Below are 13,924 nucleotides of genomic sequence, written 5' to 3'. Positions count from 1 at the left end.
TACATAATGAGTTTGAGAACACATACACACCCATGAAGCCATCACCACCAACATGACCACAGGCATGTCACCCTACATGGGTAAGTTTTCATAATTATGATGTTACTGCACTCTAGGGACCCTTATACCTTCATACTAATGGGCAAATCAACTTCAGCTTCCTATTCTAAAAATCTGATTCCTAGAATCATTCCTCATACAGTTGTCTTATCTATCCCAAAGACTGAGACAAAACATACAAACTGGGGGACCGGCACCGTGGCTCACTTGGTTAATCCTCCACCTGCAGTGCCGGCATCCCATATGGGCGCCGGGTTCTAGTCCCGGTTGCTCCTCTTCCAGTCTAGCTCTCTGCTGTGGCCCGGGAAGGCAGTGGAGGATGGCCCAAGTGCTTGGGCCCCTGCACCCCATGGGAGACCAGGAGGAAGCACCTGGCTCCTGGCTTTGGACCAGCGCAGTGTGCCGGCTGTGGTGGCCATTTGGGGAGTAAACCAACGGAAGGAAGACCTTTCTCTCTGTCTGTCTGTCTGTCTCTGTCTAACTCTGCCTGTCAAATAAAAAAAATACAAGCAGGTATTTTTTATGGTGTTAGAAGGGATGCCACAGGGTAATTCTAGAAAAGTAGGAGTGAAGGAAAAGGAAAGTGAAGCAGGAGAGGAAACAAAGCAAAGACAATATAAGCTGGTTATACCACCTAAGAAACACCACAAAGTCCACAGCTCTTTGGGAAGGCTAAATTGCACCGCTTTGTAGAACTTGTGAAAAAGGAAGTTGACCTGATGCTTCAGCTGGGTATAGAATAATAATCATTACAACTGTTTCCTGTGATGTACTTTCAAGACTATCTGGTGGTCAGAATTGGATTTTTGAAAGAATGCTCAGCCTTTATAAGTTTTTCTAAAATATCTTAACTTCTGCATCACTTGCAATATTCTCAGGGATATTTCCTAATCTATCTACTTCTCCCTAATCTTTTTACTAATCAACTATACTTTCTCTTTCCTATCTTTGAATGCAAGATATGTAGTTCTTTCTACCTGGAATTCCTTCCCACAGCCAATCTGCCTGTATCTGTTATTCAACACTTTGATCAAAGACTCTTACCAATGATGGCTACTCAACAAAACCTTGTATGACACCAAGGTAGAACAAGTCATTTTCTCCTCTGTGTTTCCCATTAACTTGGTATCAAGGGCTGTGTTACACTGGACTTGGCTAGTCCTACACATAGGAATTAAAGTATCCTATGTATAGGAGTTGAGTGGTCTGGGTTGCAGTCTTATTAATTTGATATGGCAGTTATCAAAAAATATATTAAATGGGGTGGCTTAAACATCAGAAATTTATTGTCTCAGAGTTCAGAAAACTAGAAGTCAAAGATCAGGCAGGGCTGGTTCCTTCTGAGAGCTGTAAGAAAGAAGCTGTTCTACAGCTCTTCTATAGCTCCTGGTGGTTTTCTGGCAATCTTAACATTCCATGGCATGCAGGGGCATTGTCTTGATACTTACTTTCATTTCACATGGCATTTTCCCTATCACATGTCTTTCTCCAAATCTCCCCCTTTTGTTAAGAATATCAATAATATTGCATTGGGGACTAAATTACTTCAGTATAATCTTATATTGACTACTCAAATCTAAAATAACTCTATTTCTAAATAATATCTAATTCTGAGGTACTAAAGGGTTAGGATTTTAATATAAGAATCTGGGAAGACACAATTCAATTCCAGCAACTTTGGGCACATCTCAGATTTTCTGGGCCTCAGTCTTCTGATCAGAGAAACCAGAAAATTAAACTGATATAAGACCTAGATTAAATAAAGATCAATTGCAATATTGTAAAGCTTCTAGGTGGAACTGCAGATAAAGGAGAAATAAAAACAAAAAGAAACTTGCCTAAATATCTCCACTTTCCTAAGTTTTCTCCATTTGGCTAACTTGCTATTTAACCATAGGATCTATGGTTAAAAGGTTGACCAAAAAAATAGATACAGCAAAAAGAACATGGAATATGAAAGAATAGAAAGTAATGAGTTCCTCATTGATGGAGTTTTTGCTTAAATTATTAGAGGAGAAAGCAATAGCTAGAGCAGGACAGAACAAGAACAAGAGCATATTATATGATCTTTGTGGGCCTTATTCTTTCACATCTGAAAAGATACTTATCTTTTACAGGTCTGAGGAAAACACCTTGAGTGCTAACCTACCTGTAACTGGAAATATGTAAGAAATGTAGATTAGCATTGTTGATTTGAACTCATGTGTTCTTTGATTTCACATTCTTCTCTCCTTTTACTGTTTTCATATTTACATTTTATTATACAAGTATTATTTTCTATTGTGTCACAGGTAATTTGCTCCACTCCAAAATAATTTTATATTTTTTAAAATATATTGGCTTTATAAAAATTTTACTATGTAAGTGAGGAACAAAATCTTTATATCATTCATCAAAACTGTTGGGAAAGTTGTATCCTGGAATCCTTAACAAAGGCATTTTGCATTGTTCAATGTTTAAATGAGGTTGTCAATCTTATTGCACCATAAATAAGGAGGTTGCAGTGGTTTTGCATAGTCATAGCTATTAATGACTTTAGCAGAGACTTCCTAATCTCCATTTAATTATTAAGAAAACCCTAAAACACACACACACACACACACACACACACACTCAGGAGGGAGCCAGCAAGGGAAAAAGAAAGATTCTTAAATCAGTCCTCCAATACATTACAACTCAATCCTTCTGCACTTCTGCCTTATATCTTTAAGAATCTCACTATCAACTCCATCAAGCATTCAATTTTGTTCATTATAACTATAATTTGTGGTCTTACAATATGTTAGTCACTATGAGTACAAGGAGTGAAAGACCAAAAGTTGAGTACAATAAGAATCTCTTAGAATCAAGGAGCTTGAAAACATGCATATACATAAATAATTATAATGTAAGACACAATATGCCATAGAAAGAAATAAATCACAGTGTGTATTCAGATGAAGAAGAAATCACTCACTATGGGTGGTAGTGAAAAGGAACCAGGAGGAGCTTCATAAAGGAACAGTATCACAAAAGGGCTTTTAGCAATTAAGCAACAATTTTTAAAAAGATGCAGTGACAATAAAGGAGTCAAAGCTGATTAAACTTGAATATATTTCTGGAAAAGGAGGGAGAGACAAAGTTAATGTGATTGAAATGTACAAAAATGCTTTTTTTTTATAAATCAAATTTTTATGTTAGGGTCAAACTGTAGAAGGTCAAGAATTTCAGAATAAGGAGTCTGGGTTTCTTTTCTTAAACAGTTTGGAGACCTTTAAGAAGAAAACAAAGATGTGCTTTATTTTAAAGAAAATCCATTTGCTAATTATGGGCCAAAAATTAGAAGACCTTTTGGAAAGTTCTTGCAATATTGGGCAGCAATTATGTCCCCAAAACTCTACTAGACTTCATGCCATTCAACAAATATTTCCACTCCCTTCTACATTCCTAATTATTCAGCTTCCTCTGTCAATTCCTTTGACCTCACCTGCAGTCCCAAAGTAGTCATAAGGATTCTTGCCTCTCTATTTAGACAGGCAAGGCCTAATTCAACAAAGAGATGGGATCAGTCAAGTTAAATTTGCAAGAGCCGTTATTGTGATGCTAATTTCATTTTTGTCCATATTTGTTTGCATGTTGCTTTGGTTTCAATGTGTCCCCTGAATCAGTTTATGTATTGAAAACTTAGTTCCCAATAAAATGGTGCTGAGAGATCAGACCTAGTAAGAGGTGATTAGGCCACAAGGCTCTGCCTTTATGATTAGATGTGATTATCCTGAAAGTAGATGGGTTCCTGACAAAAGGGAGGATTTGGCCCCCTTCTCTTCTTCTCACTTACTCTCTCTCTCTCTCTTACCCGTGGGTTACTGTTTCATGTTATGATGCAGCCAGAGGGTCCTTACCAAAAGTGACCCCTTGATCTTAGACTGTCCAGAGCCATGAGTCAAATAAACTGCTGTTGTTGACAGATTACCCAGTCTGTGGTATTCTGTTACATCAGCTAAATACATACATAAATAAATAGGAGTAAGACCCTGTGTGTGTGTGTGTGTGTGTGTATTTTATGCCTCCCTGCATCTCCCCACTCCCGACCCTGGCGCCTCTCTCTCTTAGACCACACTCTTCTGAAGGGCAGTCATAATACTTTATCTTTGTCTAGGGTCTGGTAGGGTACCTGGCACATGCCAGGTACTCAATAACTTCAAATGAGTAAAATTCCTACCATAGAAAATAAAAAATAAATAATGTTTGTTGCATTAAAATCTTCCCTACTCAACCTCCTGGTAGCATATAGTTAGCAAGTCTATAGCTTGGATTTTCTGGAATAGCCCTAATCTGAGATAGTTTAATATGATCTAAAATAATTCAATATCTATGATATTTGTGTCACAGAACCATATCTTGCACACTTTTTTCAATTTACTTAGGACTTGTTATGCACAATTCTGTACACATTATAAGTGTTCAGTAGATACTATGATGAATATTTGAGGCCATAGATATATTTACTCTGATGGACATTACACAATGTATACATGTATCAAAACATCACATGGTGCCCCACAAATATGCACAATTTTTGTGTGTCACTGAACAATAAAAATATTAAAATAAACAGATACTATGCATTTATTGTCTAGAAAAATAATTTAAAATTTTAATCACCAAAAAACCAAAAAAATCATACTTTTCAAAAGATTTTGATGTCACAATTACTGTATTTATAGTTCATATAGATAAATAAGCCCTTAGATATCTAGTGCCATTTTTTCAAACACTGTAATTTTAACATAACCAGTTTTTCTCTTAAAATCAGTCTAAGCTCCATTTCTATACCTCCCAGAAAAAAACTTTGAAGGGGGGGCTGGTGCTGTGGTGTAGTGAATGCCAGCATCCTATATGCGTCATGTCAAGTTCCAGCTGCTCCACTTCTTATCCAGTTCCCTGCAAATGTGCCTGGTAGAGCAGGCTCAGCCCTGGCCATTGCAGCCTTTTGGAGAGTTACCCAGCAGATAGAAGATATCTCTCTTTCTCTGCCTGTCTGTAACCCTTTCAAATCAATTAACAATTTTTTTTTAAAAAAAAAAGCTTTGAAGAAACACATTTTTACAAGTTTTTTTTGAAAGTTGAGGAAGTTGTTTACATTACACATTTTTGAGTAGTTTTTAAAATACCAATTAAGTATTCTTCTTTGATCCCAAAGATCCATACTTTACAATAACTTTTCTCTCTCTTTCCTATCCCACCTGTGATCCTCAAAATATGAAAGTCATTGTCATTACAAATTCTCACTTCATTTTTTGGCCTCTTGTTCCACTATAAACTTTTCCTACATGAGTTTTCCTTGTTCTTAAGAAAGTAATGTGGCCACTTTCAGCCTCTCTAATATTGCTCTCTCAAACTGGCTGAGCAACAAAGGATACTTCCTCCTGGGGTGGAAAGAGGGTAAAAATGGACATTTTAAACAAATATTTTCTACTTTCCCTCGGAATTGTCTCCTGTCAGTAGACAGAATGCTCCTTTTAAATTCTCCTTAAGGCTGATCATGCAGAGACCTGGGCATATATAGGTGTTCAATAAATATGTGTTTGTTGATTTACTAGACAAATATTTACAAAGGTTTAATTACCTATCACCCAGAAGTATTTTAGAATATTAGCCTCACATAATTACCAATGTCAACTGTGTATGATGACACTGTAGCAGGTGCCAAGGGCATGACACAGCCATGGATAGAACTGAGGAGAAGCATGCCAGAACCCCAAAGAAGTTCCTAACACAGTTGGTTTTTTGCATAAGCAAATAAAACTTGAAAATTGACCTGATGAGGTGATGTAAAAGTCTCTTTAGGCTCATAATTTTCCAGGCTTCATTATACAATTTCATATTAGAGTTTTCAGCTGTTTCAATCAAAAAGCAATAGACCAAAAACAAACTAAGGAAATAAGCAATATTGAGATCACTGTAGGAAGGCCCATTCCCCCTCTCAGCTGATTGACTGAACCAGAAAGCATAATTAGCGCTACAATCACTTCTTACTGGAAAGCATCCACTGTACATTAGGACAACCTAATGTTAACTAACATCGTACATTAAACCTAGATCATGTTCACTCGCAAGGAAATCATTTTTAATGAAAAGAATTCAGTTTTAATGTCCTGTAATGGGCCATTTATTAGTATACAAGAGGGTCAGAAGAACTAATTAGAGACTGTTTGAGCAAGTGTAAGTAATATGGTTATCCCAGGCTGCCAAGTGGGACTCCAACTCCCAGAGCGGAATACTTAGATGCAGATATAGTATCACATTTTACATGCCTGTGGGATTATTTGAGTGCACCAAAGCTCAATTTAAATATCAGGTTGTGAAAATTTGCTTCAGCAAAGCAAGTTTAAGTCACATTCGTCCTTTTGATTTTTATAGGATCTGAGCTGCTAAAAGCCTGGTTAGCTTTTTAAAAATTAACTCCATGGCATTCTTTCTCCATTTTATGTACTTCAGGATAAACACTGAAAAGCAAAATCTTTTGTCTTTTTTACAGCACTCAGCATTCATGACAGTAATTATCTGAATTGCTTAATTCCTTCTCTCTTCCTGTTTGCACATGGCACACTTGACCAAAATTTCCTCAATGTGAGACTGTCCTAACGTGTTCTGTTTTCAGCAGTTGTGAGGAGAGGGAGCAATTTTGGAATTTGATAGCAAGGCCCCTGAGGATATGAAAACTATCTCAAAATGCATTGTACAACTGCTTCAGGCAAGGAAGTTATACCCAAGCTATGAACATCTGGCTTACAACTATTATTTACATAATGAACTCATTCTTTCCCACCCTCAGAATTTACCTCAAGATCCTCTGCTGGCTCCCTCAGGGAATGTTCCAGAATGCTACTGAGCCATTTTAAGAGAGTCTGGGCCAGTTGGTAGTCAGGGTGACCACTACTTATTTCACTCTGAGGAGACCAGGCCTGGTTTGTTCTTCACTTTTATTTTTAAAAATACTTGTGCTTTCATTGTCTCCATGTAAAGTTATTTTTTCTGTAAATGTAGACTTAACCTTTAATATCAACAAAAAACACCTCTGTTATTTTTAAAAACAATTCCCTCCCAATTACCCCTTTCCTTTTCATCTCTGTTTAATTTTGAACCAAAATTATAACCCATATAAAAACAGAAAACTGTAGAAGTCAGGCTTATAAACTTATATGAAAGGAAATGTATTTGAATAACTTAAAAGCAAATAAGGAACTACAGCCAAAATTCTCCTTCAAATTAATTGATAAAGCCATGGAATCTACCGTGAAGAACATACAATCTGATTCTGAAGATACAGTAGCCAGAAAAAAGAATATTCAAGATAATCTTCAGTAAGAACCTAGAGTGGGAGTTTTTTATACTTGACCCAATATTTCCATTAAAGCTAGAGCAGTTAGTATGGTATTTTTTATGGAGCTAAAGAAACAAGAATAATGGGAAAGAAATGAATCTTAAAATATTTCCATACAAGGAATTTGGATCAGAAATCAGAAATCCATGAGAATAATGTTTATTCAATCATGGGCCTAGAACAATTGGTCATCTATAAGAAACTAAATAAATTCGATTCTTAACTTATATCTAAAAATCAATTACTGTTTATAGATTTCAGGCAAACATGAAATGCGAAACTATGGAGATTTTAGAATAAGACACGGAATTTTTTTTTTCAGGTTTAGAGTGCAGAAGGATTTCTTTAAAAATAAGAAAACCTGCCCATTATAGAGTAAGACATATCACTATATGAAAACTGAAAAATTGTGTCTAAGACATGACTAAGGAAGTTAAAAAGAAAAATTAGAGAAAGCATGATTTTTTTCTATACCCATTTTTCACAAAGGATTTGCATATAGATTCAGTAAGGAACAGACAACACAATTGAAAATAGGTAAATATTTGAATGAACATTTCAAGACAAAGACAACACATAAAGCCCTGTATATTTCAAAAGATACCTTCTTTATGAATCATTTTAAAAGATTTATTTATTTATTTGAAAGAGTTACAGAGAGGTAGTGGCAGAGAGAGACAGAGAGAGAGGTCTTCCATCTGCTGGTTCACTTCCCAGATGGCTGCAATGGCTGGAGCTTCACTGATTCAAAGCCAGGAGCCAGGAGCTTCTTCTGGGTCTCCCAAGAACTTGGACCATCTTCTACTGCTTTCCCAGGCCATAGCAAAGAGCTGGATCCGAAGTGGAGCAGCTGGAACTCAAACCGGCACCCACATTGGATGCCAGCACTGCAGATGACTGCCTTACCTGCTACGCCACAGCACCAACCCCACAATTCATTAATTTTTATGAGAATTCAAATGATAAGAGGTTCAAAACTTAGAAACAGCCAAACCAAAGTGATGGTCTTTAACCCACTGCTGGTGATGGCATAAATTGTTAGAGCCACTTAGAAAAAATTTATCCTGACATTACTAAGGAAAATTAAACATCAGCATATTCAATGATCCAGAAACTCCATTTCTAAATACCATAGAAAAATACTATGAAGGAACAGGTCTTAGAACATGAATAAACTTTCACGCAGTCACCTAATAAAATAAGACATAGAGGAAAAGTTAATGAATTATTGTTAAACCCATAAGTATATGTATCTAATGATACATAACACTGGGGACATATACATTACTTTGGAGGGTGGAGGATGAAGGAAATTCAATAAATGTGAGCCTTCAAGGGGCTGCCGAGGCCTTCATAACATTTCATTTCTTATCCTATGTAATGGTCTCATGGATGTTTATTTTACAATTATTCTTTAAACTATACAGATGGGTTTGATACACTTCTGTGTGTATGATATATTTCACAATAGTCAAGCACATTTTTAAAGAATCAGAATAGTTAACTTTAAAACTCTTGAAAGTTCCCAGAAGTCCTCTTCAAAATCTTTGTTCAAATTGTTTTAATTAGGTGGAGAGTCATTTGAAATAACTACCTCTCTGCAGTATTCCTTCAAATCAAATGAGGTGTAGAGCAGAAACACAGAAGCTATATCAGCTATTTCACATCTAGAGATTTTAGGAGCAAAAGCATGCCTGTTCAAGGTCACTATTACTCAGATTTGTTCATCATATATTCTTGCTATGTTGCCTACAGTATGACACACAATAGGTACTCAATAAATATTAAATGAATGAATGAATGAATGCATGAGATACATCACAGAACTATAGAGGATTAGATCTATGATGAGCCTTTAAATTCTACCTAGGCAAACCAAAAAGAACAGAGAAAAATAAAATGACCTCTAATTGTTTTAGCCAACACTTAGGATAACCTGCTGTAATAGAGGTTAAAAAATAATACAGTGCCTCAAGTAAGATAGTATTATGCTTTGAATGTGTCCTCCAAGTGTCCATGTATTAGAAGCTTATTTTTCAGTGTGGTAATTTAAGAAGTGGTGGGGCCTTCAAGATGTGGGGCCTGGTGGGAGGTCATTAGGTACTGGGGGCATCACTCTCAGAAGTGTTACTATTAAACGAGCAAGCCCAGGGGTATTTGGCCTGGTGATTAAGAATTGGTTAGACACCCTCAGCCTTTAGCAGAGCATATGTATGTGTGTGTATATATATATATATATAGATGCATATCTATATATGTATTTATATATGTGTATTTTTATATATATGTATTGCATTTTCTTATATCGGCCTTTTCCCAATTCCATTCCTTTCACTCCTTCCCTGAAGAGATCCTGAATTTGCTGTTTATCATTCCCATTCACATGTATTTTTCAGTGACAATTACTGATTTAATTTTTTAACTTTTTATATGCATGATGTCATACTGGATCTATCACTTTACATTTTTTCCCATTCAGACTTATGTTTTGAGATATTTTTCCTTATTGATACAGGTAGCTCTAGGTCACCCAATTTACCTGCTGTATAATATTCATTCTGTGACTGTAAGACAAGCTATTCATCAGTTCCCCTGTTGCTGAAAAGTAAGATTGCTTCCAATTTTTCTACAAAGTCCAGAGGTCAGAGAGAAGATGTTAGTGATAATTCACAAGGGAGCTAACCTTGCCCTGAGCAAGAAATCTGTCTTATGAAAATTAAGAAGAGACAGTAGGTTTAAGAGGAGGAAAACTTGTTGCTAATCTCCTCCACTTCTTCTTGAATTTAAGTTTTCCTGCCGTCTGGTCCTTTTCTCCACAGTCGCTCCCTTTTCAGGATCATCTGTTCCAAAGAATAAGAGGGGCAATTCCAGCTCGAGTCTTCCTTCACTGCTCACACCTCCTCCTTGTCCCATCGTCACTCTTTCTTCTTTCCCTTCTCTGCGGCTCCTCAAAACCAACCCATGCGTCACTACGATTTACTCATGAACATAAATTCATCTCTCTTTATACCATACTTCCACATTTAATTCTATACCTTAGTTCTTGAGAATGGGGCATATATAAAACAAACTGTTGAAATCCATACTTGATGTATACTAAGCTGATCTTCTGTATATTAAGATAATCAAAAATGAACCTTGATGTGAATGGAAGGGGAGAGGGAGTGGGAAAGGGGAGGGTTGTGGGTGGGAGGGACGGTATGGGGGGGAAGCCATTGTAATCCATAAGTCGTACTTTGGAAATTTATATGCATTAAATAAAAGTTTAAAATTTTGGGCCAGGAAAAAAAAATTAAAAAAAATATATAGAGTTTCAGGTTTTTGCTAGGGGCCTCTATTTCTCTACTCTCCATGTATGTGTTTTTATTTAAGGCAGGGTGATTTGGGGTGAAGAAGTTGGAAGGGAGTGGTCAGATTTCCAGTTACAAATATGAATGTATATGTAGGAGACATTCTAATTTGTACCTATATGTCTGAAAACTCCTGTGTCTTCTCTAAGCACAAATAAGCACTGACTGATTTAAATATTTGCGTGTTTCAGACAATTTCATGCTTTGAATCTCAGGCTTGAATGTAGTTGACAGAGGTAGCATTAATTAATTAATGATGCTTAATTTTGCATACATGGAGTAGGGTCTCTTCAATATTAATGCAGATTTATGTAAAAATAACCAAATTAATACAGCTCTGGTCCTTCTTTTGAAGTGAATCGAGTCTAGCTCTAAATAGAAACAAGATAAATTATATACCTTGCCTTTAGGTTCTACAAATACTTTCTTCCACTAGAGTTGGTATTTTTCTATTTCTAAAAATAGATTTATTTATTTATTTGAAAGGCAAAGTTAGAGAAAGATCTTACATTTGCTGATTCACTCTCCAAATGGCTGCCATGCCTGGGGCTAGGCCAGGTAGAAGCCAGGAGCCTGGACTTCATCTGTGACCCTGACATGGTTGGCAAGTGCCCAAGCCCTTGGGCCATTTTCTCCTCCTTTCCCAGGTCCATAGGAAGGAGCTGGATTAGAAGTTGAGTAGCCAGTACTTAAACAAGTACTCATAAGGAATGTTGGTGTTGTAGGCAGCAACTTAACCCACTGTATCACAACTCCAGCACCAGAGTTGGTATTTTTCAAAAATTTTATTTATTTATTTGAGAAGCAGAGAAAGAAAGAGACCTCACATCTGCTGGTTTTCTCTCAAAATAGCCACATCAGCCAGGGCTGGTCAGGCAAATCCAAAAGCCTGGAATTCAGTCTGGGACTTCCACATGCATCGTAGGGACCCAAGTACTGGAGTCATCACCTGCTGCCTCCCAGGGTGTACATTAGCAGGAAACTGGAATAGGGAGCCAGAGCCAGGAATCGGACTCATGCACTCTGACAGAGTTGAATTGGTCATATTTCACAAAGAGTTGCTTGAAGACATTAGAAATGTCTTTTTAAAAATAATTATTTGACTCCACCTTGCGGCGCCGGCACACCGGGTTCTAGTCCCGGTCAGGGTGCCGGATTCTGTCCCGGTTGCCCCTCTTCCAGGCCAGCTCTCTGCTGTGGCCAGGGAGTGCAGTGGAGGATGGCCCAAATACTTGGGCCCTGCACCCCATGGGAGACCAGGAGAAGTACCTGGCTCCTGGCTTCGGATCAGCGCGGTGCGCCGGCTGCAGCGCTCCGGCCGCGGCGGCCATTGGAGGGTGAACCAACGGAAAAGAAAGACCTTTCTCTCTGTCTCTCTCTCTCACTGTCCACTCTGCCTGCCAAAAAAAAAATAATAATAATTATTTGAAAGACAGAGTTACAGAAAGAGAGGCAGAGAGAGAGAGAGAGAGAGAGCTTCTATCTGCTGGTTTAATACCCACATGGCTACAACAGACAGGGCTGGGGCCAGACCAAAGCCAGAGAGCTTTCTATAGGTCTTCTATGTGGGTTCAGGGGCCCAAGCACTTGGGATACCTTCCGCTGCCTTCCTAGGTGCATTAGCAGGGAGCTGGATTGGAAATGGAGTAGCAGGAACTCACACCTGCACCCATATGGGATGCCAGTGTTGCGAGTGGTGGCTTAACTCACCATACCACAGCAGCAGCCCCTAGAAATGTCTTTTTTTTTTTTTTTTTTTGACAGGCAGAGTGGACAGTGAGAGAGAGAGACAGAGAAAGGTCTTCCTTTGCCATTGGTTCACCCTCCAATGGCTGCTGCGGCCAGCGCGCTGCGGCTGGCGCACCGCACTGATCTGATGGCAGGGGCCAGGTACTTCTCCTGGTCTCCCATGGGGTGCAGGGCCCAAGTACTTGGGCCATCCTCCACTGCACTCCCGGGCCACAGCAGAGAGCTGGCCTGGAAGAGGGGCAACCAGGACAGAATCCGGCGCCCCGACCGGGACTAGAACCTGGTGTGCCGGCGCCGCAAGGCAGAGGATTAGCCTAGTGAGCCACAGCGCCGGCCAAGAAATGTCTTAAAATATGATGTGTCAGGGCCAGCGCTGTGGCATAGTGGGTGAAGCCACTGCCTGCAGTGCTGGCATCCCATATGGGTACCAGTTCAAGTTTCGGCTGGTCCACTTCCTATCCAGCTCTCTGCTGTGGCCTGGGAAAGCGATAGGAGATGGCCCAGGTCCTTGGGCCCTTGCACCCACGTGGGAGACCTGGAAGAAGCTCCTGGCTCCTGGCTTCGGATTGGCGCAGCTCCGACTGGTGCGGCCATCTGGAGAGTGAACCAGCATATGGAAGACCTCGCTCTCTCTCTCTCTCTGCCTGCCTCTCCTCTGTGTAACTCTGACTTTCAAGTAAATAAATAAATCTTTAAAAAAAGAATATGATGTGAAAAATAAATGCTAAAGCAATGATTTCTTTCTTTTTTTTTTTTTTTTGAAAAAATAAATTAGAAAGCCCCTCCAAAAGGCGTAATTCTCATCTAATCATAATTTTGCTTGAAACACAGTGTGGAAATCCTGTCACCACTAGCTATTTTGCAGGTGTTCTACCTAAGACCACAATCCGGGAAGCCCTTTGATTTCTCAGGGGTTTCCTGCAGGACCCTGATCAAGCTGATTTCCTGTGGGCTTGACTAGGAATCTGGAGAAATCCATCAGGTAGGGTGGGACTGGGATGCTCGTGCCCACCTTCCCCATCCCATATCCTGCATCCTGTAACTCCATTGCCTTAGATTATTTGGACATCAAAGTAGATGTCATACAGTCATGAAAAACAAATAATAAAACTTTAGGGACTTCAAAAATCAGCCTGGAATATCATGGAAGCTTGGGAGACTGAATCCAGTCAAAAGGCTTAATATTTCTATCACTTTTTGCACAATATTCCTCCGACCTGACACACACACATGCACATACACACACACTTTGTGTGCTCTGAAAACTAACAATATCATTGATCAATTAGTTGTAAACAAGAGAAGGAAAAATGACCTCAAGGATGTCTGAAATAACTTTTTCAGCATGATACATTTACATAACATTGACACAAACAGGCAAGACTGAGTTGCCCCAAAC

The sequence above is a fragment of the Oryctolagus cuniculus genome, chromosome 9 (genome assembly GCF_051225735.1).
Source record: "Oryctolagus cuniculus isolate XC-2025 breed Fujian yellow rabbit chromosome 9, ASM5122573v1, whole genome shotgun sequence".
NCBI classification, from domain to species: Eukaryota; Metazoa; Chordata; class Mammalia; order Lagomorpha; family Leporidae; genus Oryctolagus; species Oryctolagus cuniculus.
This window is presented reverse-complemented; position numbering follows the sequence as displayed.